Source organism: Temnothorax americanus, unplaced genomic scaffold (genome assembly GCF_048541705.1).
Source record: "Temnothorax americanus isolate GAGA-0224 unplaced genomic scaffold, ASM4854170v1 Scaffold12, whole genome shotgun sequence".
Lineage (NCBI taxonomy): Eukaryota > Metazoa > Arthropoda > Insecta > Hymenoptera > Formicidae > Temnothorax > Temnothorax americanus.
In genome coordinates, this window is record NW_027509253.1 from 2,523,125 (window position 1) to 2,543,057 (window position 19,933).

Sequence of the window (19,933 nt, forward strand, 5' to 3'; positions counted from 1 at the left end):
TTATAGTTACTGTTATAGCTTCGCCGATCCATCCGCCCGGGATGAAGCTCGTGCCGCACTGTCCGCTTTCGCACGAGTCATCGGAAATATTTCATCTAAGGGACGAAAGCATTTCTCCGCCCCGTTGCTTCTTCTCCTCGCTTTTTTCTCATTCCGTATGTGACAAATAACGCGACGCGATTTTCCTCGCGACGGAATTATCACAGTTATCGCACGGGAAAGTGTAGATATACAGGACAAATAACGCGTACGATTTATTAATGAAAAATATTCATTGTTTTAATTGTTTTCACATATCAATTATATTGTTTTCTCATTAGATAACATTGTTACAATTTTGAGAAATGTTTAACGTTTGCATTTTAAATAATACGTAGTCTCGCAGCAACGTCCGAATGTAACACAAAACACCTTCGCGATTCTTTCGCCTCGCACGGATTGTTATGCAAAATTTCATTGAATATGCGTTTGCAAAATTTATATCCAGTTTTTCAGTTTTCAATTCACCTATGACCCCTGGTCTTTCTCCCTTTTCTTCTACCCGCTAATATGGCGGCGGGTCAGCTCGCCGACCCAGGCATTAATAACCGCACAAGGGATACAACGTGCTGTAATGTAATACAATAAATAATAACACGCCGCATTATAAAGAGCGACGCGGTGTATACCGGCGAGGGGGGTGGGGCGCCCTAGGCCGGGATGCATCGTAGCTTTGTGCGCAGATACTTTTGAATAATGCACTCGCCCATGCGATAGCGGCCGGCGTCACATTATCGCGATCAAGAAACGTTTGTAATATACTCTGCGCGAATATATGCGGCGACACAGTTCGCTCCTGCAGTCCCGGAAATCGCCCCCTCCCCCTCCCCGTTTTATTCGCGAAGCTTACCCATTATTCGACTCGGCGCGATCGATCGCGATGTGATCCGCGCTTCAATATCCTATTTGTTTTCTGCTTATCGCACGCGCCGGATATTTCAAGTTTTTACACAGCGAGAATAAAGAAAATTCACTCGTTAAGCGCGTGTGCGCGCGCACGCGTCTCTTTCGTGATGCAGCCAGGTGCATTCGCGCAAACGCACTGAGCGGCGCGTCGCGTGACGTGAGGACACTTAAATCACAGTAATTAGGAACGTAGGCTGGAGGGGGGAAAAAAGCATACGATAGAAGTGGAGGAAATCAAGCGAAACCGCGCCATCACGGCATTGCGACACGTGTCGCATGTGGTTCACGTGCCGTTCTGCGTAGTGCATTTACAATGTAATAAGGGTGAACTATGTGGATTCAACGATTTCTAATGAGCTCTAACGGGATGAGCGGTCTACGTACAAAACGAATTGCTTTGTAGGTTACTGCGGCGATTTATAACGGCATGCGGCACTGTCCGCGATGATGGAGTTGCCGCTTGTCACTGAAATATCTGCCAGCGTCTATTTGTCTATTCTATATAATACCATTTTGATAAGCGTCATTTCGTTTATTGAGGGTCATAACTTGAAAGAAAACTAGAGAATAATGAAATGATGACGATTAAAATTGCGTTAATTACTCATTAAAGATGTCATAATTTGATGCTTCTGGAAGATAAACTGTTTTCCACGAACTAAGAATTATTAAAATATTACTGATTAAACTTCTTAAGAAATAGCTTCATATATAACGTTTACACGATATTGTAACGAATTTTGACTACAGGAGCAAAAAAATAATATTATCCCGCCTACGCGTCTTTCCCGTGTCTCGTTTCTGCTACGTTTAAGCCAGATATTCGCCACTTCTCATCGGCGCGGGCGTTCGATTCGATTTGACGATAAAAAGCGCGAAGATTCATGCAACCGGCCGCGTCTTAATTGTTTTCTCTCGGAAGCCGCCGGACGTAATGGAATATCGACGATCTGAGAGACGGATAATGAGCAAAACAAACGAAGCGAGGAGAAACAAAAGACCCGGCCCTTTCCTTGCATCGGAGAAGGGTTCGCGTCGGTGTTGCTGTCCTGCGAGAAAAATGGAGGGCGAATTTTCCCGCGCTCGCCCCCTCGTCAAGTCGGAGTCACTCCTCTCCTCCCGCCGGTCCCTCGCGGCTGCGCTTCGTGCTTGGTCCTTTTTCCTCCCGCGTGCGCCAGAAAGGGCGGGAAAGGGCGACGAAGGGTGGTAAAGTGCGGAGAGAAACTACGGCGGGAAGGTACGACGACGACGAACGAACGAACGAACGCGGGTGGGGGTAGCTGCGAGTGGGGACGAAGCCCGATCAATACTTTTGCACTCAAGCTCCCTCGGGTTCAGGGCCGTGGTATCGTGGCGCTCTCGCACCTCCCGCGGATCCCGACACATTCTTAACCCTTATCTCTGTTATTGTCAAGGCTTATATATTCGCTTAAGTATGAATAAACTCGCGAGCGTCTTTGAGAACGATCGCGCGATTTATCAAAGCAGATTTTGCAGAGAGATCGCAAAATAATCTCTCTGAAGATTTTTTCATGAAGCATTGGCAAGTACACGCATTGTCAATTTACATAAACTTTTCACGCATCGTTATATAAGAAACATTTTATTATTTCGCACATCCCGTTAGAAATTCGCGGAAGTGGGTAAAACAATTGCTCCCCTAAATTGGATCTCTCTTGGAACGTGCGCTATATCACTTGTGGCGTCTCCATTACGGCACAAGGTATTCTCGCGCAGTTATTAAGGCGAACATACGTCTCGCTTTATACTGAAACGTTGCATCTGCAAGTAAGTGTGTTCTCGCTCCACGCGCATATATATGTCCCGCGGTTATATCATCGTCGTGTTGCAGCGAATAGCGGAGCGTCGAACGCGCGCGACGCGCAAACTGTCGTACGACTCGTCACTTCTCCATGCGTTTACTGTCTTTAAAAAGGACCATTGGAACGAGCCGCGAAATCTCTGGCGCGATAAAACGACGCACGGTACGACCGCGTCGGCTATCCCCAAAGGCGTTAACGCATCTGATTTCGTACGACTACCGTCGTCGTGGGGATTTTCGCTGAGCTTTCTATCTCTCGTCGCCTGCGGCATAAGTAAAAATTGATGTCTGTCAAATCACACGAATAATCGGGTTTATAGTGAACGTGCCGTGAGCCCGCAATAAAAGCGCGGTGGTCGTCGCTCGGTTTTAGGATCCTAAATCCCCACCCCGGGCTCAACCCCGTTCCAGAAACTCGCTACGGCACTGCGTCAACCACCACTATCATCACTGCCTCGCCGACGGCGAAGCAGCAGGGTATACGTGACGTAGTTTAGTGGGGATGAATGACGTCAGTGGTCGATACACGCGATTCTCCTCCTCGAGTATTACGCCACCCCCGACCTGACGTGGGCGGAGGGGTTGGTCGGTCGGTCGGTTGGTTAGGTTCGCGCTCTCCTAGCACGGGGCGCGCTTTCGAAGCCGTCCGTGCCGTCTATTCCACGCCGCAATACGAGTCTATGAATGGAACCCGAGTTACTTGCATTTCACACTTTTTTGCGACTCGGCCTTCATTATTGCGCCTCAAGTGTTGCGAACGAAAAGAAAAACACTTTTACATATTCCGCAGGAGAGCCGCATTGCCCGCCGAGGGGTTACACCGCGAGATTAACTTTCTCGTTCTCTCCTTCGCACGCGAGGAACTCGCTGAAATTTGTAACATGGACGCGAGAAATAATCCGAGCGTAAATTTCATTTAGATATCACTCCCGACGATTTATATTTCCAGGATAATTTATAATAGATATGACACATTCACGGTAAAAGTTAATGGGAACCGTGGTTAATCTTAGGATTATCTCAACGCATGCGTGATCCTCGGCACCCCGTGGCCCGATAGATCATAAACGCACGGGATATAGGAGCATAAAATCATCGCGTAAAAGCATCATGATTTCGACTACTTTCCGTGGAGTGGATAGAAATGTCACCACTGGCGCAATTGGCAAATCGCGAACCCCGGCGCCGAGACGTTCGTAAAATCTAAATTGGAATTTTTAGGGCCTACTAAATTCTCGATGATCCATATACAGCCCCCCCCCCCCCGGTGGTGGGCTGGATCATATTTGCCGCCGCGTTCAGGCTTGGAGCCACCGGCCATCCACCGAACATCCTCATAATTGGACATAAAATCTGTTTTCCATGATTGACTGGATGTTATTGCCGTGGTCGGCCTACGAGGCGATAAAGCCCGGTAATCGAGCTTTTAAGGTTTCGCCGAGTCGCTTAATGAACGATCAACCCCCTTCTAATTCCTTTTCCCTCGGCCGTTACGCTTTTCCTTCCTTTTTTCTCCTCCTCGCCGGAACATCGCCGTTATCCGACTCGCTCTGGAAACGCGCGCAGAAGGTCGGCAGCCAGAGGACACTTTTAACGAGGTCTCACGTACTACGATGCCCGCCTGCCTTCTATTCTGCACCTCCCCACCGCCCACTTCCCCTACCGCCCGTATCCCGCTGTATAGTGACTTTTTTTTTGCTTGCTTCGCACCCACATGCCGGCGGACGATTTCGTTGCGCTCGACTCCGGTAATTTGATGGTAACGACGGTAATCAACGGTAACGACCACGCGATCTCTCGAATCTCCTAAAGAATTAGGTGACTCGGCTCTGATCGCGAACATCCCCGCAGCTCGGGTACTTGCGAACTACGAAACGCGTGAGGTTTCAAGACATTATTATTCTCGAAGAAATTCCAACTTTAGTATTGCTTACACTTCAGTGCGTCACGCTTTTTTTAACTTGCCTTTAGATGTAAAATCATTAAATTGTATAAGAAACATTTTTAGATAACTATATATTTTTCAGTAAAAAAATTCAATAAGGTTATCTCACTATTTTTCCTGTTTTTTTCTTTCTCCTTCAACTTTTAACTGCAATGCATCACGTCTTTCTTAACTTAATCTAGATACAATAACAAATGATTATATTGTATAAGAAACATTTTTAGGGGTAAGTGCATTCTACATTTTTCAGTAAAGAAAAATTCAATAACTTTATCTCACTCGTTCTTTTTTTGTCTCTTTCTCTCTCTTTCTCTCTCTCTCTCTCCTTTAACTTTCAGTAATTAAATAAAAAAGGGATTAGAACGATCATTGCGAAATGAACTTTTTGGTTACTGACTGTTGCATTTTCCGTATTCTGTATATATTTCTCCATTGTGAAGAAACGCAGAAAAGAGCAAGTAAAAAACACGTATAATTATCAAAACCAACTTCTGAAAGTAAAAAATTTTTTTTTTCCTAGATAGCACTTAAGCGATTTAAGCGGAGCACAGTTATCATCTCCGTCATTCACGGTTATGAAAACATCACTCTGTAATGTACGGTCCCGAAACCGTATTTTCGAGAACACCTGGACGCGATCGTGTAAGTGAATTCGTCGTTAGATGGAAGGGCCCGCCAGGGATAATGCCAAAGTTTTTGCCCCGTGGCCAAGGGTCATTAGGCCCCTTCCAAGCCCTATAGTGTCGACCCTTTCCCATAGGGTCACGAAGATAGATACTCTGCTGAGATTTCGGTATCGGTTCACCGCCGATTTCCTCGTCGATTTCGTCAACCCGGAGACTGATGACGACTATTCAACGTGACGCTCCGACAATACACGCTTCGTTTCTCGGACCTTGATGAACACGTGTCCTCCTTCGGCTCGTTCCGAGAGCGTTAAGGGTGTTAAAGATACGAGCAGAAACGTCACGACGATAAATTCGACGGACGTAAAGTGTATCATTATCCGGAAGCGGGCGCGCTGGGTTATCAAATCATCATAGGGTTTACTCTGTTATTATAGTCTCGGATTCCCGACAATTCTAGCTTAGCCGTAGGGGATCGGTCATAGGAGCGACGGACGGGAGGGTTGCGCGCCGCCGCGCGCCGCGGCGATACCGTGAGTGACGGAAAATGATACCGCGATGATGATAATGCCTCGCCGCGGAAGAAAGGAAGATGAAATGCCGGGCGCGCGGCGGATCGAGATCCATTGTGTTCCAGGTCCGATTATATGCTTCCCGCTCGTGTGTGCCGTGTTATATAGATTTACAGACTCATATGCGCGAACAGCGGGCACGGCAGCTTGGTCGTGCTAATTCGCCCGGCGAAACGGCGGATGATCTACGGCGGAAATATCGCGGGAGGTAAAATACGCGAGATGCAATTTTATTAAGGGTTAAGTCCATTTTCTCCAGACACGTACCGAAATTTATCTCCCACGAGGTGCGGGCCCGCGCGCGGAAACCGGCAGTAAACTCGTCGCAATCATCGTCGCAAATCCCACGAAATTATTATTACCGTCGTGCGAATATTATTAGCGCGGCGTGCCCCTTCGTGGTAGAGACAGTACGCGTTGGAGGTGCGGTACAGGGAGAGGGGGGTTGGGGAGAGGGATAGATTTACGATGGCTAAGTGCGAGAGCCGTATTCTTAGAAATGACACGTGGCACACGCGCGCGTAATCCGCTCGGCACTTGTGTCTCGCGTGCTATTCAAAGGGCGGCGCACGCGAGAATGCGCACGGAATCGTAATTTCAGACTTATTCGAGGCTCCCCCGTATACAACCCCCCGCGCGGTGCAGTTTTTTTTATCGGCGACAAATTTGAGTATTCAAATGCGACGTATGCGCCGGGTAACGCGGCCACGTGTGTGCTTTAGAAAAATAAGGCTGGCGGGCGACCCCTTCGGTAGGGTCTTCCGTTCTCGATAGATCGATTATATGGTGTGTGTACTTACGGGATCGTCCCCTTAATTCCGATCTACCCCGGTTGCGGTTTGGTTTTCACGGGCAATCTCGGTGGCTATATACCTTTTCCCAACGTTAGGCGCGATCGATACGTAATAAGTTGATCGGGGTAAAACTTTAAAAAGTTATCTCGAGATCGCTTAAATATATATCCCGTAATCTTCCCGTAGTATATCGAGCTTCATTGTTTCCCCCCCCCCGTCGATCTTTTCACGAATATCGGATTTGACCTCGGAACACCACGTCCAATCCCACCATTCAATCACAATGACACGTCTGGGCGGATTTGACAATGCCGTGGCCTAAATCAGGGAGCATTAGTCCTAATCGCCGCCATTCATAAGCAAATTTGATTTTCTTTCTAGTTGTCGGGCATTCCTAATGTTTTCGGCCAACTCCCCCTTTCACGCCTCATTTTCCCCGTGCTCGCCCGCAATTTTGCCCCGGTAGGTCCCCTTCTCAATTTCTTCTTTAAGGCGCGTTCGAGCTTCATGCTTTGGCCATTGACCCAAAAGATAAATGACTGTATCCAAAATATTGCTTCATTCAGTCGAATAAACCTGAAACATCGGTATAGATATGTGGTTTGACGACTAAGTTTGACAGAAATATTTTTTTATATTAATCTAGCAGCACGATAAACACGGCAAAATATGCAATTTAAATTCTTATTTCTCTAATATTTTACATATATAAACATAATATCTGAAATTCGAATATAAAGAAAAATACAGAAACGTAATGTGTAATGAGTGCGTTAAAAAGTTGAAAATTCGTACAGAGCTTAATTCAATCTAAATTAAATCACACCTTAATTACACAATGTCACATTTGCGTTGTCAGTTATGGATCGTTTGTCGTCGCTATTTCTTGCACGGTTTCGCACGCCAAGCGTCGGATTGAAGATATCCCACGATATTGGATAAAGTGCGTGTGCTCCCAGATAAGGAAGGCGAGGAGGGCACGTGGCAGAGGATAAGCCGGAGACGAATGGGCCAGTCACGCAATTTCGCGTCAAACGGAGTCCCCCATCGCACCGCCGTTCCCTCTTACAGTCTTCTCTCCGGCCGTTCCAATCACTGCCTTGCCGCGCGATGGAGGTGCCCGGGCATTTCTTACTCTCGCCGTCCAGCGCCGCACCTGGCGTCCACCCCAAAAACACCCGGTCCCGCGGAGCTTCTCCTGAAGGATTGCGCTGTAACTCATGTCGTGACCAGGGCGCCGAGGCGCTCTGCCTGCCGGGAAATGCGCTGTACTACCGTGTCCCGACCAGCCAGTTAACAATTAAATAGATAGTCCGGACTTCCCTTCACAGAGAATTACAGACTGCGCGTGTTAATTAAATTCGGTAGCAGGTAATATCACGGTTGGCACCGTTCGGTCTTCGGAAATAATGCTCGATTCGTACGCTTCAACCGCCGATACGCGTGATGATCTTCACGAAATACATTTTTATAAAATCTCTCGTATAAGATCGGCAAACTTTCTTCATCAACGTTCAACGCGTCACGCGTAAATTTTATGTATTTTTTTTTTTTAAGAAAGCGGCATGTCGAAATTTAAGAGCAATTATCGTTATAGAAGTTTTCGAGGAAAAGGAGACGCGCGTCGAAAGTTCAAGAGCGATTTCGCGGAACGGGCGGGAGAGACTACGTCTTCGCGGAGGAAGTGACAGGATACATTTTACACGGTTGTTGCTAGGTTTGACCCGATTCTTGTTCGCTTATGACATCCGCATCTTTCGTGGAAAACGGCGGACTTGCCACGTTCCGTAAGATAGACGGTGGCCCGGAGGATGAGATTTCCTCGGGGTGTTCTTCCGGGTGAGGAAGAAGGAAGAGGGAAACCCGGAACTGGAATAATATGTATAGCTCGCGGTAAGGACACGTAAATTCGAGGCGCGTATTTTCCGACGGGTGGGCCCCGATGCTAACTTTCCTGCTGAGAGAGAAGGAAACAGAGAGAAAGAGAGAAGGAGAAAGAGAGAGAGAGAGAGAGAAAGAAGGCGAGAGAAACTGTGTATATGCACGGAAATGCCGAACGCATATGCATGAATTTCAATCGTAAAAGTGGCGCTGCCTGCATTCTCATCTTAGAGAAATGTCCGAACGAGAAATCGATGCCCCGATATTGCTAGAATTTTATTGCACCGTGACTCGCGACGCGACTCACGGCGGGGGTAACCGCAAGGGATGGTATATAGTTACGGCCCGGGGTCTCGTGTTTACGAGACCAAACTGCCCGGTAAATTGATACACGGCCAAGGCGGGGCATTTCGTACGGTTTAACCCTTCTGCAATCACATAGGAATCCGTAGGAGAAATATTGTGCCGCGCGATTCGATTTTTACGGGCGGAAGTGTGTACGCCGTATGAAATCGTCGAAAATTGAGAGACGATACATCAAGCATCGCTGTAATTTCAGGTGTAATGAACGCTAAAACTTATATTCAGAATTATTATAATAATTATAATACTTTGTTATCGCACATGCAAATTTTCTGTATTTATATCGTACTGAAAACGCGAGCGGAGAAAGTCTCTACTTCGAATTCTAAAAAGACATCGATTTCCTCGTTGCATATAACTGACGCTAATTGAACGCTCGATTGAAATATTTAGATACATTCGCTTTTTTGGATAAACGGATAATTTAGCATTTAACGTTTTCATTGATCGCCGCCCGCGGCAGATATACGCTCTCGCCGGTGTATACGTGTGCATTATTCGAATTATCCACTTTTCAGTTCCCGGCGCAAAGAGAGGGGCTATCCGATACTGCGGAAGTAGCGTTTCTACTGACCCAAATAATTATTGCACGTTCGGCTCTCTCGCCGTGGCATTATTAAATGAACGCGGGATCTCTTTTATTTCCTCGTGGCGCTTTTGATCTCGTTCGTTGCGCGCTCGCAATGAATTTACCAATTGGTGGTCTCGGCAAAATGCATCTGCATCCGCATCGGCGGCGCGAGGCGGCTCGCTGCGCACGCAAACGCGAACGTTCGGACATTAGCCCGATCGATAGCGCCGATATATACGCTTTTGTTAAACGGCAATTGCCTTTTATCTAGATTATCTCAGTCAATACTGCCGCCGATCACGACAGTTATTATGTCTCGAGGTCAATCGGTGACACAATCGCGCCGGAAAGACACCGCGCTTTTCCCGCGATTCTACGGCGACCGCGTCAGCACGCACGTCCCGTGTAGGCGCCCTGACCTCGCACGCCTTCGCCGATCCTACACGCACGTGTGCAGATATATATGTGTATATGTGAACACGTGTGCGTATACGTGCGTGCATGCGTGCATGCTCACTCGCTGCGTGACATCCTCTGCCACGCGCGTTACGCGCCTGTGGGAATGCGGATGCCCGTGGTTTCCCGCTGGCTTTCATAGAGCCATTGTGAAATTACCTCGCGCATAGCGCAGCTGTCCAAAACAAATTCGCACCGCGGCGCCCGCGCCGGTGAAATCTCAATCGACTCCGCGTCTTCCTTCCGTCCGTTGTAACGTAATCATGATTAATTCCCAGAGACCTGCGGGAAACGAGAGGCACGTCTCTCTCCCATAACGCATACCGCGATGAGATATCGATGGTGTGTAAAAAACATCCACGAGCGAGGAAATCAATATTTATAAAATCAAATTACGTTTCTCGGGAAGTTCCGTTACATCTAATATGTTATATTTATTATACGTAATTTATTATACGAATCTATTATACGTAATTAAATATATAAAATGTTATAAATCTCTGGTCATTGCGATAATAATTCTTTAACGTTATAGAAAAACTATTTCACACTTATTTTATATTAAATACGCGCTGTCAAAAATATTCCACTGTAGTTATTAATAATTATATGTAAAACAACTTAAATTACGTTCTACATATTTTTTTTATTTTTAAATCAACGAGATATTAAAATATACTTTCGTTTACTCTGGATATTAAATGTTAATGCTATCGCAAAAGTAATTACGTCGCCGCGTTAATGGTTACATCGATAAACTTCGAATATATTATGTTCCATAGCTTAATTATATGAGGGATGATCTGTTAGTTCATCCCCTGTAAAACTTTCCATCGTTGATCTTGATCGCGGTAATCTCATAAGCTTGAGAAGACTGTGCCTCATGAGAAAAAATCGGTAGGTCGAGGGTGCAGAAGATGGCGGAGCGCGCAGGGGGGGGGATTAAGAAACGCGGCCCCGTCCTTCGTGGAGATTTGCATAAACGCTCCGAAATTAGGACAACCTTGGGCAACCCAAATTATATTAAATCGACCCCCATTCGCGTAAGCCAGGAGAGCAGGGGAGCAAGTGTCCAATTACGAATGTCTGCGATACCCCCATGCGAGGCCACGGGATTTTGAGGCGGGTCGCCGACCCGGGGATCGAGGGATAACTGTCGCGTCTGTCCTTTGGGACATTTTCAGCGGGTCTCTAATACGATTTATCTCTCGACGTCGCGCGTTAAAATATCTCATCATCTGGACGTATATTTTCCTATATTTTTCGCTCGTTCGAAATGTTATTGTCGAATCCCGTGATCCCATTAAACTTCCATAGAACGAACTGGCGCGCGCGAGCGCCGGTTAAATTCTCGACCTCGGGCAATTCGCTTAAAACGGCAGATTGATGAAAATGCACTCGTAATACTGGCAAAACGATCGCGCGAACGGAAGCGTCCTAACGGCGCGCTGTATCGGAGTCAGTGGGTCGGTTTGACGATCGGGAAATTTGTGTAATTCAGCGGTCGCAGAAAAAGAGCGTAACTGCCGTAACAGCCACGAGTTCCGTCGCGAATAACGCGTCGCGGCTTCTTTGGCCGAACTCGCAATAACGATTCACCTTATAGCCTGCTAATGGCCTAAGTTAGGCGAGTTTCCATCCTGTGAGCCGCGTCGCGGGTGGTAGATGGGAATCTCGGAAGTTGTCGAAGAACTTCGAGACCCCGTATTTGGAAGCGAACAGTGGTTTTTCCGCGTTGCATCGGTAAGACGACGACACGCGAGCTTTCGGTGACGCCAGGCAATTCTGATCGAGCGGAGTTGATAGTAGTTTGATTAACCGTTTAGATGCAAATCAAGATGCAGCGTTCTGCTACGACGCGTCATCTTTTAATAAACACGATATCTACGATTGACTTAATAAATAACGATTCATAAATGTCCAGAATTTTTGCAGTTGCCTCGTAGAAAGTTGATGCGCCTATTCTTTCCATCACGAATGTCATAAGCGTTGAACGATGCATGGCATAAGAAAATAATAAGCATCATCGGTAATATTCACCCACCTCGATATAGATCAACGTCCATTGTATCAATTTGCGTGGCAAACATAGGCGTGACTCATAGCGAACTTCGTTCTCGGCGCGTATTAAGAACGCGGTACGTGCCAGATAGCGGTTATCTAGCCGGACCCAGAAGTGATCTCGATTAATTATTAATCAAGCGTGTAAGATCCTCGCATATTGTTCGCGAGACGTGCTCGTGTTGACAGCGAAGGGTGTTCTTCATTTCGAGAAGCGGGAGAGAAATAGAGAATCACATGTGTTCGTGAACGATCGTACCGTCGCGCAATTTCGGGAGCTCCAGGTCCGTACGGACACACACGTGCGAGACCGGTCATACGCGGTGGCGTTGATCTCGCAGGGGTTTTTGGGCAGGTCGGATTGCTGGCAAAACGTAAAGGGGGTTCGCGAAGTCGCCATTCTGTCTGGGTCATCGCGTGCCTTCCGCGATCGCCGCCGCTGTTGCAGGTTATAACGTCGCGACGTGGAAATAATGCGGCGCATTATTGTCGTCTCGCATTAAGCCCCGCGGCTTTTCGACGCCTGTGATATAGGGGGAAGTCGAGCAACGTGTACTAAAGGACGAAAAATCCGTGAACCGAAAATTTCGCACTACGACGATTATGTCGTTATAATGTCCGGTCATTGTGGCGTGCTCGCCTAATGGCATCTTCGCCGGCGCGGCTCATTTATTTCGCCAAGTTAAGTACTATCGATAAGGCATTCTATATCGTGTCGGTCGACCCATATCTCCGCGATAAAAATAGACTTCGGTCAACGTCGCTTTATTATTTTCACCGTCGCAATGTTACCCGCTTTTCTAACGTCGGATTCGCATACGTATTTCTCTCGGATTACGTGCTCATAAATCAGTCGTACGTCTAGGTCGTCTAGGAATATCTTCGCGAATGTTTTCAACGGCGACACGACACGATCCGGGAACGCGAACGTACGATGGTATTCTGCAAGGGGCTCTTTTTCCACCGGCGAGCGCGAGGGTTATAGCTGTAAACGAATTTCTCCGATAATTGAAAACAGCTGGGGACAACGAATGGCGCAGGAGGAGTGCGTCGAACCTGAAAGTTCACGGGTCAGTGGGAAAGGTGTTACGTGAGCACGATGGAAGTTCAGAGTTCACGGGAACGGCGAGGTTTTGCGACGAGTTGCGCGTTACAACGCGTGCATCGATCATTGAACGCGATTGAATTTTCAGATTCTCTTTCGAAGTCTCTCGAGTGCATGCTTTTGCAATATTCTTTTCGTTGCGTTTTAAGCATCAGCATCGGAAATGTTTACATTTTACGCGCATTCGCTGCGTCTTTCACATTGAATGCTAATCAATAGGTCATAATCTCACCGTGGGCGGCCGCTGACGATCCTTTCAAAGAACGATAAGCTATGGAAAATTATTGCAACGTGGTTTCTAAGCTGAGACATTTTCCATATTATTCGATTCAACGGCAGATTAAGGAAATTTTCGTATGTTTCTATTCAGTTAATCTCCTTTTATCTAGTCTGTTTATATTAACGCGGCTAAAGAATCATAAATCATTTAAATTCTTCTAAGTGAATATATATATATTCTATCTAACACAAATAGCAGCGCACACAATTGTCCCCAGTTTTCAGTTAAATTTAAATAATAACTCGATTTCTCCTAAAATTATGAAAAATATAAATAATAAAACATATTCTATAAAAATTTTATTAAAAAAATACAGAATATTGTATGAGTTTAATTTCAAACAGTATTTAATTAATAATAAAGTATTATGTAAATTTTATGTATATTCTGTGTCAATTAATTTTTTTCTTGTATATACGCTTATCAAGTGCAACGTATATTTCATAAATATCGGGGAGTGAGAGGAGACGTCAAGATGCTTAATTGAAATTGCGAGAATATTTATGCGAGAAAAGTTTGTATTAAACATCTGCAGATCGTGTCAATTTCAGACGCCTACGGAGTGCTTATTGGTTGCAACCGAATGCTCGTTATTCCACATATCTGATTAAAGACTACGTCCTTTTCGCGGCTGCACCATTAACACCCACGCGATTGCAGAAGGTCATCAGCTCCGCCCGCCCACAGTCCCGCGCCCACGCTGGCTCGTGTGCAACACCCTTTAGACGCCGGCACGCGCGGGGTTGCAGGATGCGAAAGAAGCCCCTCCGATGCCCGCAGTATTTCTTCCCTTTGCGTGGGCCGGATCAATTTTGCGAAGGAAATTGCATAGACTATTGCAACGTTGCCTCAAACGGGAGAATGTCATGCCTCCCTGGATGGGATTGTCTCCCTAATAACCTTACGCGAGACACTCATTACGAAGAAACGCGTAATGCGATGCACAAAGACGCAATCGGAGCAAACTTTATTTTGCAAATGCTGGTCATGTCCGTTCGTTATTCGATAGCTTTCTGTTTGATGGCTTGACAAAAATCGAAGCGCAGTTTGTTCTCGAGAATTTATATATGTTTAATCGATAAGCATTTTTTGCAATTATAAAATATTTTAGAATTTTTAAGAACAGAATAATTCGCTACTTCTCTCTGACTAGTAATTTATTTATAAAGGAATCTTTATATAGTTTACTGAAAATTTTGATCGTTGATTTCATATTAATAAAATCGGAAAACGATAAAAGTCTAAAGAGCATTGTACAGAGCGTATTGCCGATAGAAACCCGCAGGATACACTGTCATTTCCCGTTCCTCATTTTATCCGCTTGATTTAATTACTCTGATCAATCTTCGATTTTCTTGTAGCGGCCGCGCGACATATATTTCTATAGTATCACGGATCACATTCTAAGCGCCATCAAACGCGTTATGCATCATTCCGCTCAAAGTTTTTAGATATAAATGCAAATTTGTTTACATTTTTATGCGGCCGATCCATCGCCGGGGCATAAAATGCGCGATGGATAACTCCTAATATCGCAGTTTCGTATTCATCGTAATACCGGAACGACTCGGCTTTATGTCGCGGGTGAAGTAGCGCTTGCGTCGCGGAATTCCTGTCGTCGGCTGCGCGTTTTACATCGTTGGGCCCATCTGCTTGCCGTTTAAAGACAGAGCGTCTGATGTACTTACTCGCCGCTCGGCGATCGTCGTCGAACGGTGATGGCCGGTTTGATCGTTATGACGGATGCTTACTTAACATTCACATAACTCGCGCGACGGGCTTATTATTCCGAGTGGTCGTCTATGTGTACCGGGCTCGTATATACTACGCTCCCTCCACTCTCGCTTCGTACGCTCGGCTTGTAAATCAAGCGAACGCAAACGAATCGCGCCGTCGCTGTTAGCGGATTAAAATCGTATCTTCACCGTACTGCTGGCGACCGGCGGTGGCGTAAACTTTACGCGGAACGCGTAAGAAACGTACAAAACGCTCGGAGTTACACTCCCGGAGTCTCGTAAAGCTGCCTACTGTTTTCTCCCCTTTGCCTCCAAACAACCGACCTCTTACCCGTCCCCCATTGCCCGAGGTCACGACGCATAAAACGGGAGTCGGCGACGCCGATTGGATTTCCCGGATTTTCTTCGGAAACGTAGAAATGAGAAAGAAAGAGCCGGGCTAACGCCAAGAAACGTATATTTCGATAAAAAGCCGCGCGTAATCATCGTAAAAAAAAGCACGCGTAGTTATTAAACTCGGAAAGGGAGGACGGTATCGCGGGTTGGCGCACGTCGGAAAAGGTGGGTCGGCGACAGGCTGTATTTTTACCGTGCTTATCCCATAACGAGATACATTACGAGCAAACTAATTCTAACTTACTGACCAAGCACGCATATCTTCGCTCGATGATAGAAAATTGCAACCACGTTACACGTGTCTGGGCATGAAGATATCTTCTGAACGATCCTTAATCCGAGGGTCGGTATATTGGATATTTCGAGGCTATTGTATGCCTTCTTATTCCCGGATTCCTCGATAAATTTGCGGTTGTTCTTTCTTCAATAAAAATATAATTTTCCTATTTTTTTTTTAATATAATAGATTTTGACGTAAAACGACAGAAGACTTCATTTAAAATTAACAGAAAAAAGACTGCTATCTACGCTTCGAACTTCTGACACTAAACGTGAAGCAATTGCTGTTTTTTGTGGTTTCCTTTCTGATAAAGTTATCTGGAAATCTAGGAGTTCCTGATGTATATGGGTCGTAGGTGACGGTCGCAAGGTACCTCTCTTATTGTCGAGGTTAATACAGAAGATGAGGGAAGCGACAGCGAGGTGCGGCCATGGTGTGAGAGAGATGCGCGGTAAAAGCACATTACGGAGACGCCCCGACATAAATCACCGTAGATTAACAATAAAAAATATATTACCCCTCGCGGACTGACTTACTTTCGTCGGTTTAGTGGAGTCTCTCTCGCCTCCTACGGTGTATCTAAAATAGTAAACGCCGTCGCATTTTCGCGTACGTGTCGGCGTATAGGTTTTACGTGAAGGGCCGCCGAGCACGTACGGCCCGTAAAGGGGACCGTAACGAGAGCCGTGAACTTAGTACAGGGGGTCGTGCGACCGCGTTTCCTACGCGACTGCAAATTCTTGGCAACAACAAAACGGCCGAACGTCTGAATCTCATCTTCAGTCCGAACATACATTTCCCGAAGTCGTCTCGTTTGATCTTCATGAAATATTCGGAGCATCTTGTAATCCTTCGACTCGCATAGCCGATTCGGAGTCTGGACGCGGCTTAATTGCTCCGTATTAAATTTTAATCGTTACCTGGCCCGTTACTTATCTCGTGTTCGGCGTACCGTCGATTGCCGGAACACGCGGACTCGTTGTTGATACGAAATTATTCATGTTTGTCGATGAGACGAGAGGTAGACGACGGTGATGGGTAGACGCTATCTCTCTTTCCGCACCCATGGGACTAGAAATTTATGCCGGGGATCCATGATGTCGCGTCGATTGCGCTCCTCTGGGCGGGGTTGAGAGACTTTTTTTTCTCTCCACCCCATTGCTTTTCTCCGCTCGCACGCGAGAGCGAGGAGACTCGGAGATAATGGCACAATAACTGGAACAATGTGTGTTGCCGAGGGAGAATGGTTTCGCCATCACGGATCTTTCGCAAAAGCACTGGGCGAAACGAGCCGTCGTCCACTTGCAGATCCGCCTCGCGGTGGACCATGGCTCCCACGAGGATACGCATGTCGTTTTTTTGAAAGAAGCGTGACGTTAAATACTTTGTGGAATAGTACGTGCTATCGCGCGCAATATACATAACACATTATGGATAGTAAAAAAAAACAAAATTGAGGGGGGTTAACAAAAGATTATTAGTGTAATATATTATATAATAACGTAATAATAACAAATTTTTTTCTCACTAATAAAATTAATATTATTTTAAATTATAATATTATTTTAAAAGTCATGATTATCAGAATTTTATTGAATTGTCTTCTTTATATGGTGCCTCTCTTTTTTAATTGCTTTCTGTTAGTAATCTGCCATAATTCATATAGTTTAACGATCGATAAGACGAGGATGATCGTTTCCGGACGTAGAGTTTGCACATCGTTTCGTCGAACAAACGAGGGGTACCGTACTCGACTTCGAGAGAAACGCCTCTACAAGATATCCGAGATATGGACTAGTAGTGTTATTCGTTAGAATCGATTGTACGTACGGTATCGGGACGTATAACTTCGTATTGCGTCGACGGCGACAACAGTTCCCGACGCCTTTTGAAAAATCATTCGTAGATTCTATTTCCGGTGGGCCGACTTAAAGCGCGACGCAGTGGCGAGCGTAATCCTGGCTGGCACGGTAATAGACTGGAACTTGCGCCGAGTTTAAGGGCGCCGGCACCGACGAAGCAATGTTACGAAATGGGGCAGTTTTACAGGCAGTAAAATGTTGATTGGAATCCAGCCGATCGTTCCCTTCTCGCTTCCACCGCCGAAACCCTTCCACACTCTCGCTTTAACCCGTTACAACCGACCTAAACCGCTACCACCACCATCGCCGCCGCACCGCCGCCGCCGCCGCCGCCGCCGTCGTCGCCGCCGATGCCCCCGATCCCCGTGCTCTTCGTCTTGCGCCCCCTCGTAACAATGCACCCGTTGCGCTGGGTTTCCAATGCATACCAAGCGTGCATATACCGCGTATCTACGTGATACGTAATACGCAACGCCATGGGTACCCGAGTAACGTTATAGAGAACTCGGAGATCCCGTCCTACTGTATTCCAGAATATCAAGACATCGGCCCGGACCCACGTAGCCGCGTATATACATCAAATTTCACATTATATCGCATATTCTCTTTATTAAAAGGATAATTATAAAAATTGTACAGGATTTCTCTCGGTGAGTCTTTAACGGTAATTCATTTAGCTAAACAAGCGTATGCTGCTTTTCTGATATTTTTTTCTCCTTTAATTTTAGTAATAATCCTTTTAATTTTGATTAAAATGATCTTGACTCTCTAGACATTTTGAATACATACATGGTAAAATAAAAAATTGATAATTATGATAATTGATATTGTTTTCCAACAATCTTAAAATAACATATTTAGTCGGTAATTTTCAACTTGCGCGAGAAGAAGCCATCTGCTAAAGAGGATTAAAAAATAGAGCTAACAGAAATAGTAGAGTCAATAAAAATAACAGAGAAGTGGAGGGGGGAGGCTAATAGCCTCGTGGAATTAGCGAACGGGAAACTCGAGTGTTTCTCGGCAAGTTGCACCCAAGACTTAACCTTACAACAATGTTTCAAGACGTGGTACGGCACGATATCTGCCCACTTCCGGCGCACGTGTACGAAACCTCGTATTACTGTACGTGCACGCCCGACGCCGCTCATTGTCTTGGATACACTCGGGCGTATTTCGTTGTCATCTCTCTTCGTAACGCCGCGACGTACGGCCGGCGGGTCGAAAGGCGGCAGGGAGGGAGGATTACGCGAGCATTGACGCGAAAACGTAAGCGACGTGAGAAAACGCGAAAACCGGGACGTGGAAACGGGATGTTTCTGACAGGGTAGGGACCCTCGCCGCATCCTCGCTTCCTTCCTCCACTTTGTTCGACACGCCATGCATTCGAGTATCTCCCTCCCTCTCCCGGTATGACGGTACGTGTTATTGAGCCCAGTTATTACCGTGGTTATTACCGCGACACTGAGTTTTACGATCTGATCGTCGCTGCCGGACTCACGGGGTTCGACGCGCGAACGATCAGTCCAGAAAGGCTTCGCATTCGCATGACAAAAAACTTTAAAGGTGGTCGGGAGCTGACTCCGTCCGTCTCCACTCCGTCAGTTTTTTCTTCCGTTCCGCCTCAATTTCGAGAGCAACCTTTCGTACGCGCACTAAAAACTTTATAGAGGGATATTTCGCTCCGCTGTAGAGCGAAACGTCGATCGGGAAAGATCGTCATATATACGGGATGTATCAGATATCGCGCGTTTTACCTTAAGTACAGTTATTAGATGCCGAGCTAAAGAAAACTTGGCTGCTGAGAGATCGATAGCGAAATAACTTTTCGACTCTCTCTCTCTGTCTCTCTCTTTTTCATATTAAGTTCAACAGAATTTGAAAATTTGTAGTTTAATTATTATAAGATATTTAAGAACTTGTGCCCAATCGCGGCTTCCGTCAAACTTTCTTCAAAGAATCTGTTATAAGAGAAAGTACTGAACTTCTGATATACCCTGCACTTATTTATCAACAAGCACCACATATGTACCTATATAGTATATGTTCCCGACGATGCAATAGGGGGATCATAATGTAATTAAGGCGATGTATGTACCTGCGAGGAAATAATACTACTAAACTTGCCGTTAATCCGTATGGTATCTTCGTCGAGAAATTATTCTACCGAACGTATCTCTCGTGCAAAACTCGCCTTCTCTTGATTATTATCGTTCTACGTCGTTTTACGTCGCGGCGCAT

General features: G+C 46.0%; 1 long non-coding RNA gene across 1 annotated transcript; it reads right to left on the minus strand.

The window, feature by feature from the left end:
• Window positions 1-253: 253 nt before the first annotated feature.
• On the minus strand, window positions 254-1,082 carry LOC143893332 (uncharacterized). The gene is made up of 2 exons (XR_013255770.1): window positions 890-1,082; window positions 254-608 (listed from the first exon to the last, which is right to left on the minus strand). It is a non-coding gene; the product is annotated as an uncharacterized LOC143893332 (long non-coding RNA).
• Window positions 1,083-19,933: the final 18,851 nt, after the last annotated feature.